The 19,440-nt window shown below is 37.7% G+C and overlaps 1 long non-coding RNA gene across 1 annotated transcript; it reads right to left on the reverse strand.

Moving 5' to 3' along the window:
- Positions 1-533: 533 nt before the first annotated feature.
- Positions 534-18,768, reverse strand: LOC127487268 (uncharacterized). Its single transcript, XR_007913947.2, has 3 exons — positions 18,551-18,768; positions 804-880; positions 534-682 (listed from the first exon to the last, which is right to left on the reverse strand). It is a non-coding gene; the product is annotated as an uncharacterized lncRNA (long non-coding RNA).
- Between the last annotated feature and the right edge of the window lie 672 nt (positions 18,769-19,440).

Raw genomic sequence — 19,440 nt, forward strand, 5'->3', positions numbered from 1 at the left:
ATCCAATGTGCTTGAGAAAAGCAATAGAAGTGAAGTGGCATGAACCAGAATGCAAGTGGTAGAAAATGATGGTAGAGAGCAGATGGAGACTCTATTAATTTTATCTTAGGATGGTAGAGGAGTGATATGACTTGCTCAGTAGGTGAATGGAGAGAAAGGGAATGGAAGCAGGAAGATCGAGTTGGGGGCTGCTGAAAATTATTCAGGGTGTGCAAGACAGTGGTGATTTAGGACAGGGCGGAAGCAGGAGAGGTAATGAGAGATGGTCAGATTCTGGATCTATTCTGAAGGTAAAGCCTTAGAAGGGATGGTTTCACAGCTTGGGGCCTGAGTAACTGGAAGAAAAAGTTGTTGTTAGCTGCGATATAGAAACACTGAATGCAGAAGAACTTTCATGGTAAGTGCAGGGGGGTGGGGCAGCAACAAAAGATGTAATATATTTTTCATTTTAAAAGTTAAACAAATCTAGGAGGCTTTAATTTTGGCATAGAAAGTGTTACGTTAATCTGAGAGTTTCTTTTATCAGGCAGATCTTCTCTTTAAGGCAATGAATAAGATTTTATTCATCAGAACTAAGACAATAAATTGAAGTTGGTCATGATAAAACACAAAGTATCCACAAACACTCCGTGTATACAGTTGTCTCATGGATTTCCCCTCCTTGAATAACAGGGCTGATTTTCTGTGTGAGAAATCAGAGAACATATGCTTAATGTAAATAGTGAACAGGCGATCTGGGATGCTAAAAGTCTAGGCTTGGAATAAATTAATGGTAAATACTTATTAAGAATCCAAGTACCAACCTGTGAGTGTTTTAGATAGTGAACTGAAGAGCCTGACAGAAGTTCCATGGTGGCTCAGGAATATTTAGATGGCTTTGCTGTGGCAAATAAAGAGGACAAAAATAAAAGTAAACATGGAAGATCAAGAATCCCTTCTGCAATTGCACAGAGGCACTTGGCAAGCATGAATGGCCACCTCTTCCCATCTCTGCGTGCAACTGAGAATGATTGAGTTTGGATTTACTTTTCATCTGTTGGTTTGAAATCCACATTTTTTAACAATTAAACTGTCCTTATTATTCAGTCAAAACAATCAGAATCTGTCATAATATTTAGTCCAAGTAGTTAGTGGGCAATAAAACCCACACAATTAGTGTTCTCCTGGGAAGTTGCCATAGTGGCTCCCACAGACAAACTTGCTAATAAGGGTTCCTGTATCCTTGGTCTGTGTCAAACAAATGCCTGTTCATCAAGCAAACTCCACAAAGGCTGAGGTTAGGAAACAGGGTCCTAGGAATAACAGATTTCTATAAAGAGGTGAGACTCTGACCAGCAGCCTCCACAGAGCAATCTTGTTTCTAAATACAGAAGCAATTTTAAGGCCTCTTTCAGGGCAGGGAGACAATTATTGCCAAAACAAATAAGCCAGTGTCTGTGTGTCTACCTCAGGCGCTGAGTGAATTCCGTCTGGGCCAGAACTAGAGCAGAACAGCAGCACATCAGTTTGGCTGGACCATCCTAAGCAAAAGACTTGTCTTGATCATCTCTGAACAGCTCAAGTGGGTCTCCTTAATTGATAGATTAGCTAACTAAAACAGAATGTGAGACACAGGAGTGCTCTGCATTTTGCACCCATTTGCCTAACAACAAAAATGTACTGTGCTCACTAGAGATGGAACACTCTAGTCAAGAATGTTAATAGCATTTGAAACTTCAGGACATAATTTCCAAGTTGTCTCAAAATACAGATTATGCTCTGAAACTATCACTTCAGATTTATCCGAGTGTCAGAGCAAGAATGTGATGGATTAATGTTCTCTCCAATTAAATTAGAACTCCTAGGAACTGAATAAATGTTTCTACAAATAGCTTCGTTGAGCATCCAGACTGTTGCTTATTAAAGAGCACTTAAGGGTATTATCTGGAGCTCTATTCCATCTACCTGCATGAAAGTTTTGTTTTGTTTTTTTTTCCAAGATTCCATCCTCCACCCCAATATTGTGATTTAACACCAGGATCTTGTTCTCCACAAATATCTACTCATCCACAGAAACTTTCATGCTTCAGATTTAAAAAAATTCAAGGTCATGCTGGCCTCAAAATTCTTTTATTTCCTTGCCTCTTGTTCCTTTCATCTTGACATCCTTCAACTCTGGATAGTTTTTCATCTTTACTCTTGCCCCTGGGTTCCAAAGCAACCACAGGATTGTTTTAGACTCTTTTGTACATCACCAAAGTCATAGGCTCACTTCCATTCTCACATTTAGCCACTGACTTCACTTTCTAGTTTGATGGGAATGAGATCATTTCATGGACGTTCTGTCTACTTCACTCTTCCTGTCTCCTTAATCATCTATCCTTATTTGGTTCATTCTCTTTTTTTCTTGCCTGGCACAAAATAGGAATTCAATAAATATTTATTGAATGAATAAAGATTGCTTCTTGATCCCAATCCCCAAGACAATGGCAGTACTTTATCTTGCTTTCTTTCCCCAGCAATCTCCCCCAAGCTTGAAAGTGTGATTAATATTCTCTAACTTGGCCAGCGCTGCAGCTCACTAGGCTAATCCTCCACCTTGCGGCGCTGGCACACCAGGTTCTAGCACCGGTCGGGGCGCCGGATTCTGTCCCGGATGCCCTTCTTCCAGGCCAGCTCTCTGCTGTGGCCAGGGAGTGCAGTGGAGGATGGCCCAAGTGCTTGGGCCCTACACCCCATGGGAGACCAGGATAAGTACCTGGCTCCTGCCATTGGATCAGCACGGTGCGCTGGCCACAGCGCACAGGCCGTGGCGGCCATTGGAGGGTGAACCAACGGCAAAGGAAGACCTTTCTCTCTGTCTCTCTCACTGTCCACTCTGTCAAAAGAAAAAAAAATATTCTCTAACTTAAAAGTTTTGTCTTAAAAAAAAACTCTTAAAAATTACATTCATTGTAGAAGGGAAAGGTACAAAAAAAACCCTCTAAGAAATACAACAAAAATTACTCACTACAGAGGAAATCCACTGATAATTTTTGAGAATATTTACCTCTTTTAATATTTTTTTGTTTTCAAGCTAAATAGCTCCTTTGTTTATTTTATAAAAGTCCTTTTTGAGCCTCTGGTCTCTCCTACTTGCTGCACCACATCTTAACTGAGTCAGTTGGAGTAATTCTCTTATACTCCTTAAGTTTAAATACATGCACTTATGAAACTAATAAGATGCATTTATATAATTATGTTGCAGAGATTAAAGGTAAGAATTTAGAATGCAGTTTAACATAGTAGGTTTTGTTTCAATTTAAAGATTTACTTATTTTATTTATATGAAAGCCAGCAGGTGAGAGAGAGAGAAAAGGAGAGGGAGAGAAGGAACAAGAGAGAGAAACAGATATATCTTCTATTTGTTGGTTCACTCCTCACATGCCTGCAACAGCAAGGCATGAGCAGCCAGGAACTCCATCTAGGTCTCCCACATGGATGGCAGGGGACATCATCTGATGCCTCCCAGGTGAGTTAGCAGGAAGCTAGATCAGAAATGGAGGCCAGACTCAATCTTAGGCACTCCAAGAGGCAACTTAACCTGCTGCACTAGAACACCTGGCCCCACATAGTAGGTCTTTAATAAACATTAACCCTTATGATTTGTTTTCTTTCATTACGTCATCTTTGTTGACCATTTATTCATTTTTATGTACCATTTGATATATCAAAAAGAAATAGGTAATGGATTTATTTTGTAAAGCGTAATGACTTGAACTCATATGAACCCCTAATCATCTTGAGAGAACTACACTAATAATCTCTAAGTTTGTCCTTGCTGCCCTTGAACATACTATTATCTCCTTCCACACAGTCTTCCGTTTACATCTGCAGAAATCCTTCCTTTTCTCTCCTGGCCATTACCTACTCTTTGACATTTTTCTTGATTCAAGAGCATATGTTGTCTCTCATTTCTCTGAACATTCCCTATAATATCATGTTTCTGCTTAGTGATTTAATTATTTGTGCATATAAAATATTCTAGCTGGCGCCGCGGCTCACTAGGCTAATCCTCCTCCTTGCGGAGCCGGCACACCGGGTTCTAGTCCCGGTCCAGGTGACGGATTCTGTCCCGGATGCCCCTCTTCCAGGCCAGCTCTCTGCTGTGGCCAGGGAGTGCAGTGGAGGATGGCCCAAGTACTTGGGCCCTACACCCCATGGGAGACCAGGATAAGTACCTGGCTCCTGCCATCGGATCAGCGCGATGTGCCAGCCGCAGCACGCAGGCCACGGTGGCCATTGGAGGGTGAACCAACGGCAAAGGAAGACCTTTCTCTCTGTCTCTCTCTCTCTCTCTGTCCACTCTGCCTGTCAAAAAAAAAAAAAGTAAAAAAATTTTAAAAAAATTCTATTAGATCATATGAAATGATAAGGTCATCTGGGCCCCTGGTAACAAGGTAACCCCTAGTAAAACTCTCCAGCAATAAGGACTCAATAGTGATGGAAAAGTGCAAGCCAGTGGCAATGTGCCTCAGATGTATACTGGCTAGATTATGATCCACGTTGCAACAGTTGTTACCTAACAACTGGCCTGCTCACCTGTTGCTCCTCTGTGGTGTATTTTAATAAATATAACTCTGCTCACTCTCTGCTCTGGTGAATATTTTTTCACCGCACATGGTATCAGCCTTAATGAATCACTTTCTACAACATGTTGGCAGAAATTATTCATTTTTCCCCTTGAGCATAGTAAATTCTCTAAAAAATTATTAATTAAAAAATTTCCTGCATGGAAGAATCTATAATATTCTCATATGAAAGGACATCATGGAGCCAGCACTGTGGCATAGCAGGTAAAGCCTCCACCTTCAGTGCTGGCATCCCATATGGGCACCGGTTCGAGACCCGGCTGCTCCACACTTCTGATCCAGTTCTCTACTATGGCCTGGGAAAGCAGTGGAAGATGGCCCAAGTCCTTGGACCCCTGCATCCACGTGGGAAGACCCAAAGGAAGCTCCTGGCTCCTGGCATCAGACTGACGCAGCTCCCGCCATTGCAGCCAATTGGGGAGTGAACCAGTGGATCTCTCTCTCTCTGCCTCTTCTCTCTGTGTAACTCAGCCTTTCAAATAAATAAATAAATAATACTACTTATAATACTACTAAATCCTCAGTAGAAGACATATTCTGACACAAAAATATGAGATTTATTTTGAAACTGGAAAGTTTCAATAGCTACCTGTGAAAAGCAATTTTAAGAATATTTAAAGGCCCCTTTTATGTTTTCTGCCCAAGATGCTGTTTCTATCAACCCTCAAAATTCATATATACCATGTTATTTTTAGCAGTTTCAAATTCCTACCACTACAGTCATTTGAAAGTTCAATAATTACCAATAGAAAAAGAAATCGATAAAATATGTTCATATTAGGACAAATAAGATACCAGCAGGCAACAGGCTACTACTACTAGGGATATGTTTATCTCTTATGCCTTTTTCCCCTCCAAGGAGGGTCTTAAATGACAGGGGAGAAAAAAGGTAAAATTTAGAGAAAAATGAAATCATGAAAGGCCTTAAATTGGTATAACTGAAAGGTAACCAGAATATGAATATTATTTCCCAGGAAAGAGTAACTGCTGCAAGGCCCTAAATTTCACCTTCAGATAAGGATAAAAATGTAAGAATAGAATTAAATCTTGGTACAAAAACTTATCTCAGAAGTTTAATAAAATATACTGTGACATTATTATTCCATATGAGTGCAAACAGAAGTCCCAGCTACTCTGCTTCCAGTTGAGCTTCCTGCTAATGTGCCTGGGAAAACAGTGGAAAATGGACTAAATATTTGGGCCTCTGCCACCCATACTGGAGACTTGGATGGAGCTTCTGGCTCCTGGCTTCAGCCTAGCCCAACCCTTGCTTTTGTGGCCATTTGAAGAGTGAACTAGTAAATGGAAGATTCTCTCTCTCTCTCTCTCTCCTTCTCCCTTCCCCCTGTCTCCCCCTATTCCCTTCCCCTTTTACTCTGCCTTTCAAATAATGAAATAAACCTTTAAAAAAGAATATATTTTCAGCAAGAGCAAAATGATCATGAATGTCAAATACAATTTACAAGAAGGAATGAAGAGTATAAGAAATGGTAAATCAAAAATACATAGGAAACAAGTGCACAAGTATGAAAGATAGTAATTTTTTCCTTAAAATTACTCGAAAGATCACTGGTGGTTTAAAATAAAAGTGACCAAAATGTATGGTAGAGTTTACAACATATGTAGAAGTAAAATATATCAGGCAGTCACACAAAGGATGGGGAAGGGATCAATGGAATTGTGGTTTTATAGCTAATAAATTTATTAAGTATATAGTAGGAAGTACAAAGAATCAGATATAAATAAGAGCTAAGTAAAAAGTGTGCAAAGCAAGAAATGAAGTTTAAAGTATGATGTTTAAAATGACTATAAGTACATTTTGGGAAGTTATGAATGATTATTTTAATTCTAGAGACACTTTTAAAGAAATAGTAAAAAGACATTTTGAAAAAGGATATTACAGACCAATACAGTTCAGAAACATTGACAAAAAATCCAAAGTATTTTAAATTTAATCTATCAAATGGAACTTATCCAAGGAATGCAAGGCTGGTTCAACATTTGAAAATCAATGAAATTCAGTACATTGATAGATTAAAGAAAAAACATATGAATGTCTTGAAAATTTAGAAAAATTATTCAACAAAATTTAACATCCATTTATAAAAACCATTCTAGGAAAACCAAGAAAAGATGTCTTTTGTAACCTGGTAAAAAGGCACCTATGGAAATCGGTAGCTAATGTCATCTCAATAGTGTATTATTGCAAACTTTCACCTTAATATTAGAAATGAGCTTGGTAAGCCCACTCTCACAACTTCTATTCAATACTGTGTTGGAGAATCAAGAGTTCAGAGAAGGCTGTGATTACTGAGAGATGATATTAATGAGGATGGCTATGATATCCTGAAACTATGAAGAATGGAGGGAAGATGAAGAAATAGTTTGAACAAAGGCTTAAAGCAAAAAATAAACCTGGTTTGGTGGCAATAGATTGGAATCACAAGGATAGCTATAAATATAACTTGTTTTATTCTTTTAATTTAAATCCAATTTTCTTTATGGACTTTATTTTTCTATATTGCATAAGGAATCACCACAGTTTAGCAACTTTATAGCCATTCATATTTATGATCTCACAGTTTTTGTGGGTCAGGAGTCTAGGCACAGACTAACTTGGTCTTCTAAGGACTATAATCAAGGTGTAGGTCATTATTGGTTTCTTACAAGAAAGATCATTTGGGTAGAGTCCACCTCCAGGTTCATTCCAAGTCCAATTCCTTATGTCTCTAGGATTCATAGCATCTTAATTCTTCAAGCCAGCAATGGAGAAAAAGGCTAGAGAGTATCTACTAGCAAGTTATAGTCACACTGTCATGTTGTCATAGCTGTGACACTCCTAGCTCTGTGCCATACTTTCCTGATCATACATAAATCACAGGTACTACCTGTATTCAAGGGGAGGGGATCATACAATGACATAAACACCAGGAGGTAGGCATTAGGCAGACCACCTTGAGGACTGCTTGTCACAAGTCTCCATTTCTGCTTGGCAGTGGAAAATATAAATACCAGGTATTTCAAAAAGTTAATGGAAAAATGAAATTAAAATGTAAGCTTATTTTGGAGCTAAAATTTTTGAACCCCATGCATTTGAAGGATCTTCAAATGTTTCCTGAAAATAGTGTTATGAAAAACTATGTTTGGCTTTCAAAAATTTTTGCACAGAATTAAAAGTTTTTAATTCTGATTTCTGTGAACATTTTCAAGTCCTTTTATGTCGATGAGTCCATTTATTTAATCACTTCTTATTTGGAACAATATCCTTTGGGTGAACTTTTAAATCTAATTAGAATATTATCTATTTCTAGCTGGTCATTTGTTTTATTCTCAGAGTCTGTCTCAAACCTTCCTCTTTGTCTTATTATCAATTACACAGGATTTATGTGGGAATAAATGAGAAGTGATCCAGAAGAGGAGACAAAACAGGAATAAGGACAAATTGTGTGCCTACAAGTACATGTGCAGTTAGAGGGAGGAATAGAATCACCCACTTAAGCCAGACCTCTCTCTGCTTGATGTTGGGGCACTAAAATTGCAGATATCCAAATGGCTCCTTCACTGCGTAAACTTGGGGCATCCATATGGCCACCACCAACTCCACAACCCCATAACTTCTGTGGTAGATGATCCTATGGAAGATCTGTCCAATGAGGGGATCTATCCTAGATCCTATTGACTATGATGCTAAGAAATCTTTACCCTGATACACTGTATTTTGGGTAGACCATTGCTGGCAGGTCAGTTTACTCCTACTATCTGCAATAACCAGGAATGGCTGTCATGTCATACAAAGCACACCAAGAAACCAAAGGTGATCTGTATCCTCTCTCATCTTGTTATACCACATGTTATCCCTCTAAAGTTTTATTTATACTAAAAATGTATTCATTGCCTGTCAATAATTTATATAATAAATCATACACACTGTATTAATTGTGTACATATGCACATGAGTATAATAATATGAGGATACTTCAAAATGTCTGGAAAATGAAATGAAAGATAAGCATATTTTGGTGCAAAATGTTGAAATCCACTCATAACTTCTTCATAATATACATTTTATATGAAACTGTTAAAGATTCTTTATACATAATTTATATTGTTTTCTTAGTGTAGAGTCCTAGAAGTAGAATACCACAATAGTGATAGTTTGCACTAACACCAACAACTAAGAAGATGTATGTGTATTTGTCTTAGCAAAGCTCTACTTGTATTTTAAAACTTAACACTGGGCCTTTTAGCATGCTTCACTCTCCTTTAAGATTTTTATGAGTTTTTCATTATACTGTAAATCCTCTTCTTCGTCATTCAGCTCTTTATGCCTTGTGAGGTATAACATGATTTTTACTACACAATGTAGGTATTCTATTCAGATCACAAGCTCAGGTATACAAAACATCAACTTTATTTTTCTATAACAAAACTTCATTCTCCACTTCTTTTACTTCAAAGCAGACATTAAATCATGGTTAACTTAAAGTAAACTCAATGGTTTCTTCACCCTTTGGCCCTTATCCAGTAAATTCAGAATCTTGAGTTCAGTATACTGTGCTCTCTAGGATCGTATGTGTAGATCAATGTCAAGTCTTCTTCTTCTTCTTATATAAAGGGAACATATTTCATGTATTTCATATATATTGTTTTTAGAGCATAATGATTCTTCCCAAACTACCCTTCTTCCCTCCCTCACTCCCATTCTCCCTCCTCCTTCTTTCTTATTTTTCTTTTAATTTTTACAGTCACATACTTTCAATTTACTTTATAATCACAAACTTAACTCTCCACTAAATAAAGAGTTCAACAAGAGGTAAGTAAAAAACCACTGTTTCTCAGAAGACTAGACAAGTGCTGTAAACAATAATCAAACCTCGAAATGTCAATTTCACTCATATTCATTGCATTCTTTTTGTACTCTGTGTATTAGTTACTACAAATCAAGGAAAACATATGATATTTGTCTTTTTCTTTTCCAAAGGGCATCATGTCACCATTTAAAACTATCCCTTTCATCTATAAAAGGTATGGATCTGGGAGTTCCTACTGCTTGAGATCTGTACCCTCTCTTGGCTTCTATAAAATTAAGCACAGGTCTCCACTACTCTCAGATCTTTTAAACTCTAGTCAGAGTCAGTCACCAACATCTTACTACTTTATTTCTAACTGAACTTTTCATCATCTTAACCCAGGGAATTTACCTCTCCTGAGGTACAGAGGAAATATCCAGATTGGTAAACAGTCTTCTAAAGGTCCAGGGTTTCTATGTAATCTTGAAATGTAGGCAACTCGTGCATAGTATCACCGTATCACCAAGGATATTTCCATTATGTAGAAATATCATATAATATTATCTATATTTCCAGACATGTTGGCACCCCGTACTATATATGACAAGTCTTTAGTGTTTAAAGTTCAAAAGTCAAGAAACAACTTCCTTTGCTCTTTATACTTTATCAGTGTCTCTTAAGCTGTTAAGGTAAAGTGCTCCAGCTTTTTGGGCTGGGGTCTGGTTTACAGAGATTACTACAGTCTAATTCTAGTAACCACATTAAGTCTTTCCCCATGTATTTTTAAAAAGATTGTATTTTACTTATTTATTTGGAAGAGAGAGAGAGAGATTCCATTTGTTGATTTCTTCCCAAAATGCCCACAAAAATCTGGGGCAAGGCTGGGTCAAAGCTAGGATCCCCAAACTCCATCTAGGTCTACCCTGTGGGCCACAGGGACCCAAGCTCTTGGCCATTATCTGCTGCCTTTCCAAGCACATTAATGGGAAGCTGGATTGGAAGGTGACTAGCCAGGACTGAAAGCAACACTCTCATATGAAATGCGGGAGTTTCAAACGTTGGCTTAGCTCTCTGAACCACAAGTCCTGCTGCTTTACCCGTATCTTGAGAAATGGGTAGCACAACAATTTCAAAATATTCCTTTTCAGTTAAACACATGGCATAGACAAAACCAATTAAGTTTAAGGTGTTGACAAGAAATCTGTAGGTAATTCCTTTTAGTTCTTGCTCCAATTTCATGATCAGTCTATTTTAAATATAATTTGGGTACTTTTGTTCCTCTCGTGGCTAAGACAGTGCTTGCCATATAATAAATGTTCAATCAATATTTGATAAAGAAATAAATAATAACTATTCCACTGGTGGATGCTATTAATCAAGAAAGTTTCCTCAACAAAGGCATATCTAAAATCTGTTTCCAGGTATGATCCAGGTAAATGTAGCCATTGGGTAGCCAAGATGTATATTCCAAAGAGCCACAATTGTGACTATGGAAACTGTGGCACTGACTAGAAAGAACAGTGGTGTGATAATAAAAATATGAGACTGACCAAAAGGTAGAATGTAATTCATCTGATTCAAAACCGAGACTATAAAGTGGTAATTTAAAGTGTGCATATTCCTTTTTTGTGTCGAGGACAGCATAAAGGGGCTGCTCAGATCTGGCCTACTCTACTATGTTTTCTGAAACATTGTGTGCTATTTTTGGATCTACTACTTAGCTATTATTTTTTCAAACTGACAACATTCTTTGTTATGTCTCTATAGTTTATCTGAAAATGAAGAATGATGAAGCAGCAATTAAATAAATCTCTTACAACTTCTTATAAATATAATAAAAATGTAGCCAATGGAAATAAATTCAGTTAAGAAATGGAAAGTATAGCTTCTTTGAATTTTTCAAATTTGAATTCTTCTACATCAAATGGTGGTATTCTGTCTCCATTCATAGGTAGAGAAAAGTCATTTTCTTTCCATGTGTTACCTGATATATGTAAAAAGATACTGGGAAGGTGATTTTTGAAGTTAAAATTTTTGTTTGCTTTTATGTTAATGTTTGAAAAAATATTCATTTTCAGATTGTGTTTACTACTTTATAAGGAATTTACTCAGAAAAATTCACTTATGTGAAAGTTTCACAGACTTTGTCTTGGCCTATGACTATGCATTCACTAAACTGGAAAGATTCTGGTATTTTTACTGAGGCTCAAAAATTATTTACATTTATAATTTATGTGTCTACTTTTAATTCTTTGGCAATTCTTCTGTACTTAAATATGAAGGTATTCTGATTTTTTTTTTTTGACAGGCAGAGTTAGACAGTAAGAGAGAGAGAGAGACAGAGAGAAAGGTCTTCCTTCCGTTGGTTCACCCCCAATGGCCGCAGCAGCCAGTGCTGCACCAATCTGAAGCCAGGAGCCAGGTGATTCCTCCTGGTCTCCCATGCGGGTACAGGGCCCAAGCACTTGGGCCATCCTCCACTGCCTTCCCGGGCCACAGCATAGAGCTGGACTGGAAGAGGAGCAACCGGGACAGAACCAGCGCCCCAACTGGGACTAGAACCTGGGGTGCCTGCGCCATAGGCGGAGGATTAGCCAAGTGAGCTGCGGCGCCAGCTGGTATTCTGATTTTTTTTTAAAAGATTTTATTTATTTACTTGAGAGGTAGAGTTACAGAGAGAAGGAGAGACAGAGAGAAAGGTTTTCCATCTGCTGGTTCACTCCACAAATGGCTGCAATGGCCAGAGTTGAGCTGATCCAAAGCCAAGAGCCAGGAGCTTCCTCTGGGTCTCCCACGTGGGTGCAGGGGTCCAAGCACTTGGGCCATCTTCTAGTGCTTTTCCAGGCCAGAGCAGAGAGCTGGACTGGAAGAGGAGCAGTTTGGACTAGAACTGGCGCCCATATGAGATGCTGGTGCCACAGGCAGAGACTTAGTCAACTACGCCATAGTGCCAGCCCCGTATTTTGATTTCAGAACAGTAAAACATATGTCATCTGATTTGATATATACTATTTCAAAATTAGGTGTTATAATTATAAAATTCCCAGAAATTTATTTTATGAAATACTGTTTTTCTTAAACTTGCATTAACACACATTTGTATAAAATGCATTTCTCTTTTTTCATGCAGTGATTGTTTATTAAAATATATTTTAAAGAATCTTAACATACCTATTTTTAAAAAAGTTTTAGTCACAGTTACTATAAATTTGAAAGTGTATAGATTTAATCTGTCCCTTTGTCTGTCAATACTCTATATTCCAAGAAAACCTATTAAAAATAATATTGATGTTTTTCCACCTTAGCAAGAAAATAGTCAACTTCAAGAGAAAGTGGAAAAGATAATCTTTAACCTTGTCAATGAAACTTTTAAATAAGCAAAAGGAAAGATAAGTTGAGGGCTGTTCTTGAATTACAAGGAACATTTTTTATCTTGATTTCAGAAATAACTTTTATAATTTACAATTAGCTTGTCAAGTGAATATATTTAAATTGAAAACTTAGAAAATCTTACAAACCAAAAAGAAGTTCAATCTTTATTTCCTCTAATCATTGATATGGACTCCAGTTGAAAAATCCAGTTATAGGAAGATTGCTTAATTTTATCAGTATAGACACCACTCTAATGCTATCAGCATTGATGAAAACATTCTGATGTAATAGCTGTTATGATTGTAATCATATTACATACTTCTCTGTAATTCCATAAGGCCATAAATTGGTATATTTCAACTAGAATGCAACAATAAATCTCTTTCCAGAACTGTGTTTCTGCCAAGGTCCTTTTTCTTAATTTAGATCTTTATTTATTGTAGGGAAACATTTTAGATTTGAGTGAGGAAGAGATTTTTACTTTAGCTTTGTATTCTTGATGACTATGCATGATATGATCCGATTTCCTTACTTTCCTTCTCTGCTTTCTGGTTTATTTTATTTATTTATTATTTTTATTTATTTTTTGCCAGGCAGAGTTAGACAGTGAGAGAGAGAGACAGAGAGAAAGGTCTTCCTTTCCATTGGTTCACCCCCAATGGCCACAACCGCCGGCGCTGCGCCAATCCAAAGCCAGGAGCCAGGTGCTTCCTCCTAGTCTCCCGTGCGGGTGCAGGGCCCAAGCACTTGGGCCATCCTCCACTGCCTTTCCGGGCCACAGCATAGTGCTTGACTGGCAGAGGAGCAACTGGGACAGAATCCGGCGCCCTGACCGGGACTAGAATCCCGGGTGCTGGCGCCGCAGGTGGAGGACTAGCCTAGTGAGCCATGGCGCCAGCCACTTTCTGGTTTAGAAAACTGTCATCTGTTTTTAGCACAGGCCTTTTATCCTCCTCTCTTAATTTAATTTTTAGAATATTGGTAGTTCTATTAATGAGTGAAACGCTGTCATCTCTTACAGAACTTCCTGTCTGCTTGGGACCTTAGTACTTGATGTAGCTAAGATGTTTCTCATAAAGTTTTTTTATGGACTATTTACACATCCATTCAATTTTTGTTCTTTTTTATGACCTTTATGTCTATTGCAATCTAATTAATGAATATTAATGTAATCTAATAGTTTCCATTCTCATTTGTACTAGATTTCTTCGTGACCATTTGTTTATTTAACTGAGGATTTCCTAAAGACATTTATTTTCTTTTTGAATGAAATAATGAATGCAAGTAGTAAACTAAGCACATACATGAGGAATGTGGTTTTGATTCAGCTTATCTATTTATTATAAAAAAACAAAAATATTAGAAAAAGCAATGGTATGGCCATAAGTTGGGGATAAAATAGGAACTTGTACTAGTTTTAATATTTTACTGTGACTCCAGAAGTTACCATTTTTTTAAAGATTTATTTATTTATTTGAAAGTCAGAGTTACACAGAGAAGAGAAACAGAAGTTTTCCATCTGCTGATTCACTCCCTAAATGGTCGCAATAGCTGGAGCTGCACTGATCCAAACCCAGGAGTCAGGTGCTTCCTCTGGGTCTTCCATGCAGGTGCAGGGGCCTAAGGACTTGGGCCATCCTCTACTGCTTTCCCAGACCATAGCACAGAGCTGGATCAGAAGTGGAGCAGCCGGGTCTCAAACTGGTACCCATATGGGAAGCCGGCACTGCAGGTGGCGGCTTTACCTGCTACACCACAGTGCTGGCCTCCAGAGGTTGTCTTTGATATTCCTTTCCTATCATTTCCAAATTGATTTTATTTTTATAGAAAATAAAGGTGCAACAGGTAATAACTAAGTGCTGGAAAGCTTTACAAGAACACAGTTCTAAAAGATGCATCTCCCTATAGAGGTAGAGCGCTGATTGCTGGTATTCCCTAGTGACAGTCTCCCAACAGGCATAGTCCCCAAGAGTCCAAACAAACATAAGGGGTCGATATCTCCATGGAGCTGGATTGTGTTCAAAACTATTCAGAAATTTTTTTTCTGATCTCTGAAGAACTCTTTTGTGATACCTCATATTTGTAGGCAAAGTAGAGAAGAAAAACTCACTGAGAAGTAAGATGTCTTCAATGAAAAAGAAATTGATTCAAACTTTTTGGAAAATAATATTTGTGGTGATTTGAGGGACATAATTTTCTCTTTGATTTCAAAGAAGACACCAGAAACAATTTTCATCTGTACTCAGGAAATTAAGACTGAGTCTATGTCATTTTTCTTCCAACTTCCAGAGGTCCTGTGTTCACCCCTAATACTGTAACCTTTTCTTCCTTTATCTTCACTCCATATGTCAGATGGACAAGAAGCATGTGGAAACTCATATTTTTAAAATGAAGTATATTGGAAGTTGCTAATTTATTCTTCAATAAACATTTTATTGAGCACATATTATGTAAAAAGACATTTAGAGTTTCCTAGGACTTGTAATACTGTAATAAACTAGACAGGTGAATCTCTGATCACAAAAAAAGCAGGAGAGGTAGGGTGGTTTTATTTTACTCCTTGAAACCTAATACATAAAATGTGGTAAAAATCATTAAATATATATATATAAATAAACATGATTTAGAGAATCAATCTCTCTCTCTCTCACTCTCTCCCCCCCCCCCCTTTTCTTTTTGGAAGTTGTAACAGTACTGTCTACTGCCCTTAGGTCCTCACAATTGTTCCTTTAGCTTTTGAGTAGTAGTTCATTATGCCCATGATTGGGATACTTGAAAGACAGATTTGGAACAAGTTCCTCCAGCAGTGTCCAGCCCTCTATGCCTTTGGTGTGAGGGCTTTTTGGCTTTATATTTTCATCGTTTTCTAATGTATACTGGCTGTTCCAAATCTGTCTTTCAAGTATCCCAATCATGGGCATAGTGACTATACTGGCTGTTAAGTTTACATTCTTATTCATTCATTTAAAAAATTCAGTAAATATTAAGTATCTCCTAAAGCTAGGCTCTCTGCAAGATTCTGGGACAACAACAGTGAGGACACAGTGTTATCCTTTGATGCCTGCTGGGGAACCCACAGGCTAGAAAAGAGAAGGAAGAGATTCAAAACAATGAAGAAGATCTTGAAGGCAGAGGCTGCCTTTCGATTTTCTTTACTGCTATATTCCTAGTGCATCAAAGGGTATTGGGTAGCTAAGGAATTACTGTATAGTACATGTTTATTGAATGAAAGAAAAAAGATACGACTCCATTAGCACACACTTAAAGAAAATAAAGAGCAAGAGGAGGAAGAGGAAGCAAAGGAGGGATAAGACAGGGAGAAACGGAGGAGGAAGAGAAAGAGAGAAGAGAGAAAAGAAGTTGGAGGAGAGTGAGAAAACAACTTGATCCAGGGGTTCCTCCTTCCTGTGGGTTACAAAATGTTTCCTGAAGCAACTGACACCTGAGATGAGGTATGAGTGTCAGAAGCGTACTGTGGAGGTAGAGAAGTCTGTTCTAAGCAGTGGGAAAAGCACATTTAAAGGCCCTGTTGCTGAAAGGGGCCTCCATGTTAATGGAGCTGATGTGGTTGGAATGAAAGGAGGTGGAGAGAGAAGAGACTCAGTGAGGTCATGGAGCTGGACAGGGGCCAGGTCAGCTCTTAAGGGTTGTACACAGACATTTTATTCATATCCTAAAAGCAATGCGAATAAAATTCCATTTCTTTCAGAAATACAGCAATTTGGTTGCCAGATACTGGCTTATAATGTGTTGCTTTTTTTGCTTATTAATTCATTCACATTTACCAAAAAATATGAACAAACTTTATATAAAACTTTCAGTTTATCTAAAATTACTTTGTCAAATTCTTGAAAATTGAGATTGTAATAAGAGGAACACATGAAAGATAGTAAATTGAAATGATTTTGTGGCTAATTTGCCTTTCTGACTACTTTCAACAGAAAATCATAAATTCCTCTTTTGCACACATTTATTTGTAAATTACCATATGTATTACAAATGGAGGGAGTTATTTGCAATGATGGGTATATATTTTTTCAGTGATACCAATTTTGCAAAAGAACTGTTTTTTCAGATCTCTTTATTTTGCTTCACCATCATCCCATGATTCTGATGCAAACTTGGTCAACTATAGTTGTGACTGCTGCATTCCCAGTACAGTTCCCAACTCTGCTGTGACACAGTGTGCTACAACACCCACTGCACCCAAGACTGTCCCTGGCACCTGTCTCAGCCACTCCATCTCTTCCACGTAGACCGTCCCCTAGTGAATGGAACCGCTTCTCTGAGTACCCTTCTGCAGTCTCCGGTGGCTGCGAGTCTCCCTCACATCGCTGTTAAGGTTGTGCATCCCTCTTTCTCTCTCTTACCCTCCCTGTTAATCTGTAGGCTTCTGGACAACAGAGATGTTCAAACCTCTATCTTTTCACTTAGTTCTGTGACCTGAGGCAAATTTTAAAACCTTTCACCCACTTTCATTATCTGTAAAATAACAACAATCAGAAACGCTTGTGTGGAACAGCTCTATGGTAGCCATCATATCGGTTCCTCACAGCATCCCTATGAGGTGGGTACTGATTGTCATTTCCATTTTAGAGCCAGGCACCAGTTCGAATCCTGACTGCTCCACTTCTGATCCAGCTCTCTGCTGTGGCCTGGGAAAGCAGTGGGAGATGGTCCAAGTCCTTGGGTACCTGCACATGCATGGGAGAACTGGGAGAAGCTTCTGGCTCCTTGCTTTGGATTGGCTCAGCTCTGGCTGTTGTAGCCAATTGGGGAGTGAACCAGCAGATGGAAGACCTCTCTTTCTCTCTCTCTCTGCTTCTCCTTCTCTCTGTGTGTAACTCTGAATTTCAAATAAATAAATTAATTAAAAAAAAAAAAAAAAGGTTACTGGCACGAGGCCTGGGCCCCTAACTGCTCTCCTGTGATCCTAAAAGTCCCTCCTTTTACCAGATGTGAGATGATTTTTGTAAAAAGCTGTACACAGAACCAGGCATCTGATCAACTCTGATGACTATTATTCATATTTTATGTTTCTCCTCTGTTTAGAAAAAAAAAGAACAGAAAATTTGCAAAAATTTTTTTTTCTGATTTGTCATCTGTTGTTTTAAACATTAATATAATTGAATGGAAAACTATATCCAGAAATGCTGAATTATGCTTTGTGTTTCTGCGCAGCTTTATACTATTTCTGTGACTGCAAACTACATTCTGTGTAAGTCTCAGTTTCCTTTTGAATGGATTACAAGTGGAACTGACTTTGCCAATTATCTACTCAATTGACCTGGTACAAAGAAGGTTAAAGTTCCCACCTAATATATGATCATTAAAGCTTTTCATGTAGCTTCTCAGACAAGGCAGTCTGGGAAAACCCTGAGACAACATTATTTTTGGTGCCAGACTGATAAAGCGTTTAGCATCTGTCAGTTACAGGAGGAAGAGACAGGGTGATGTATTAATCCGATGTAATACTTCTCTTCGAACAAAATGGGAAGAGTTAGTTTTTCCTTAAAAAATAGTAAAAGAAAAATGTCAGCTAATAAAAAGGCAAATGTAAGTTCAGATAGTGTAAAGAGCCCACTAACTAATACCAGAGTTTTGAAATACTTATTAGATATAAATATTTGGCAAACATGCCCTGAACAATATTTTGCATCATCACTTTGTTAATTTTATGAGTGATAATTCCACCAATGGTGATTTCCAATGCCTGGTGCCAGTTAAAATAAATTAAGAAGAGACATTTTTTTGAAAAAAAATAAAAACATAACTTACCAAGAAAATCAACTTCTTAGCTGCCACACGCCTCTTCAGCTTTGTAAACTTTTTTTTTCTTTTGCCAATTTCCGAAATGTTGCAAAAACAAACAGTGAGTAAATCCAATAATTGTCCTCCAAGATTTTGGTCTTAGTTGAAATCAATCATGTAGGCCATTTATCTACTCTTTCCCCTTCCCTCCCCCAACAGCAGACCGGTGTGGACTGGTTACTTGACGGGCGGTCATCCACATGTGTTTCAGTTTGGAGATCCTTAACCATAATTGATGAAGGATTGTTTTTCTTTTCTTTAAGAACAGATAAACAGCATACTTTAAGAACCATACTCTAAACCATACTTTAGAGAGCCACAAAAATTTATGTGAAAAGGAGCCCAAATTCCATCTTTTAAATATTTTGCAAATTTTCAGAACATTTAGTTTTATGCAGCAGTATTCAGAAAGAAAAAAAATCAGTATTTCACTGTGCAGATTGCCTGTTACTATAATATTGTAATGTGCCGATCTATTTTTTATCAGATTTAGAGAACTAGCCACTTATTCTGAACTTATAAGACTAAACCTTTCAGGAAATTTTACATTTTGTTAACTTTCACTGTGGTATAAAACAAACTAGATTTGATTTCTTTACTTCCTTTTATGGAAATACAAAAAGAAACTGGCTCTTTTTTAATTTGTGTGTCTGGTTTTTGCTACAGAGTATCTAATTTTAATATATATCAGTGGCAGAAATTTAATTCCAACAACCCGAAGTAGCTATTAATCCTCTCACTGTCTGTCTCTACCCCACCCTTTCCCTCTTGATCTTTCTGTCCCAGTCAGAGGAGAATCTGAGGCTAAGACTGGTTAGAAAAGCTTTTAGAATTACATGGCTACAACATTTAGGATA

This window comes from Oryctolagus cuniculus, chromosome 2, assembly GCF_964237555.1.
Source record: "Oryctolagus cuniculus chromosome 2, mOryCun1.1, whole genome shotgun sequence".
Classification (NCBI taxonomy): Eukaryota; Metazoa; Chordata; class Mammalia; order Lagomorpha; family Leporidae; genus Oryctolagus; species Oryctolagus cuniculus.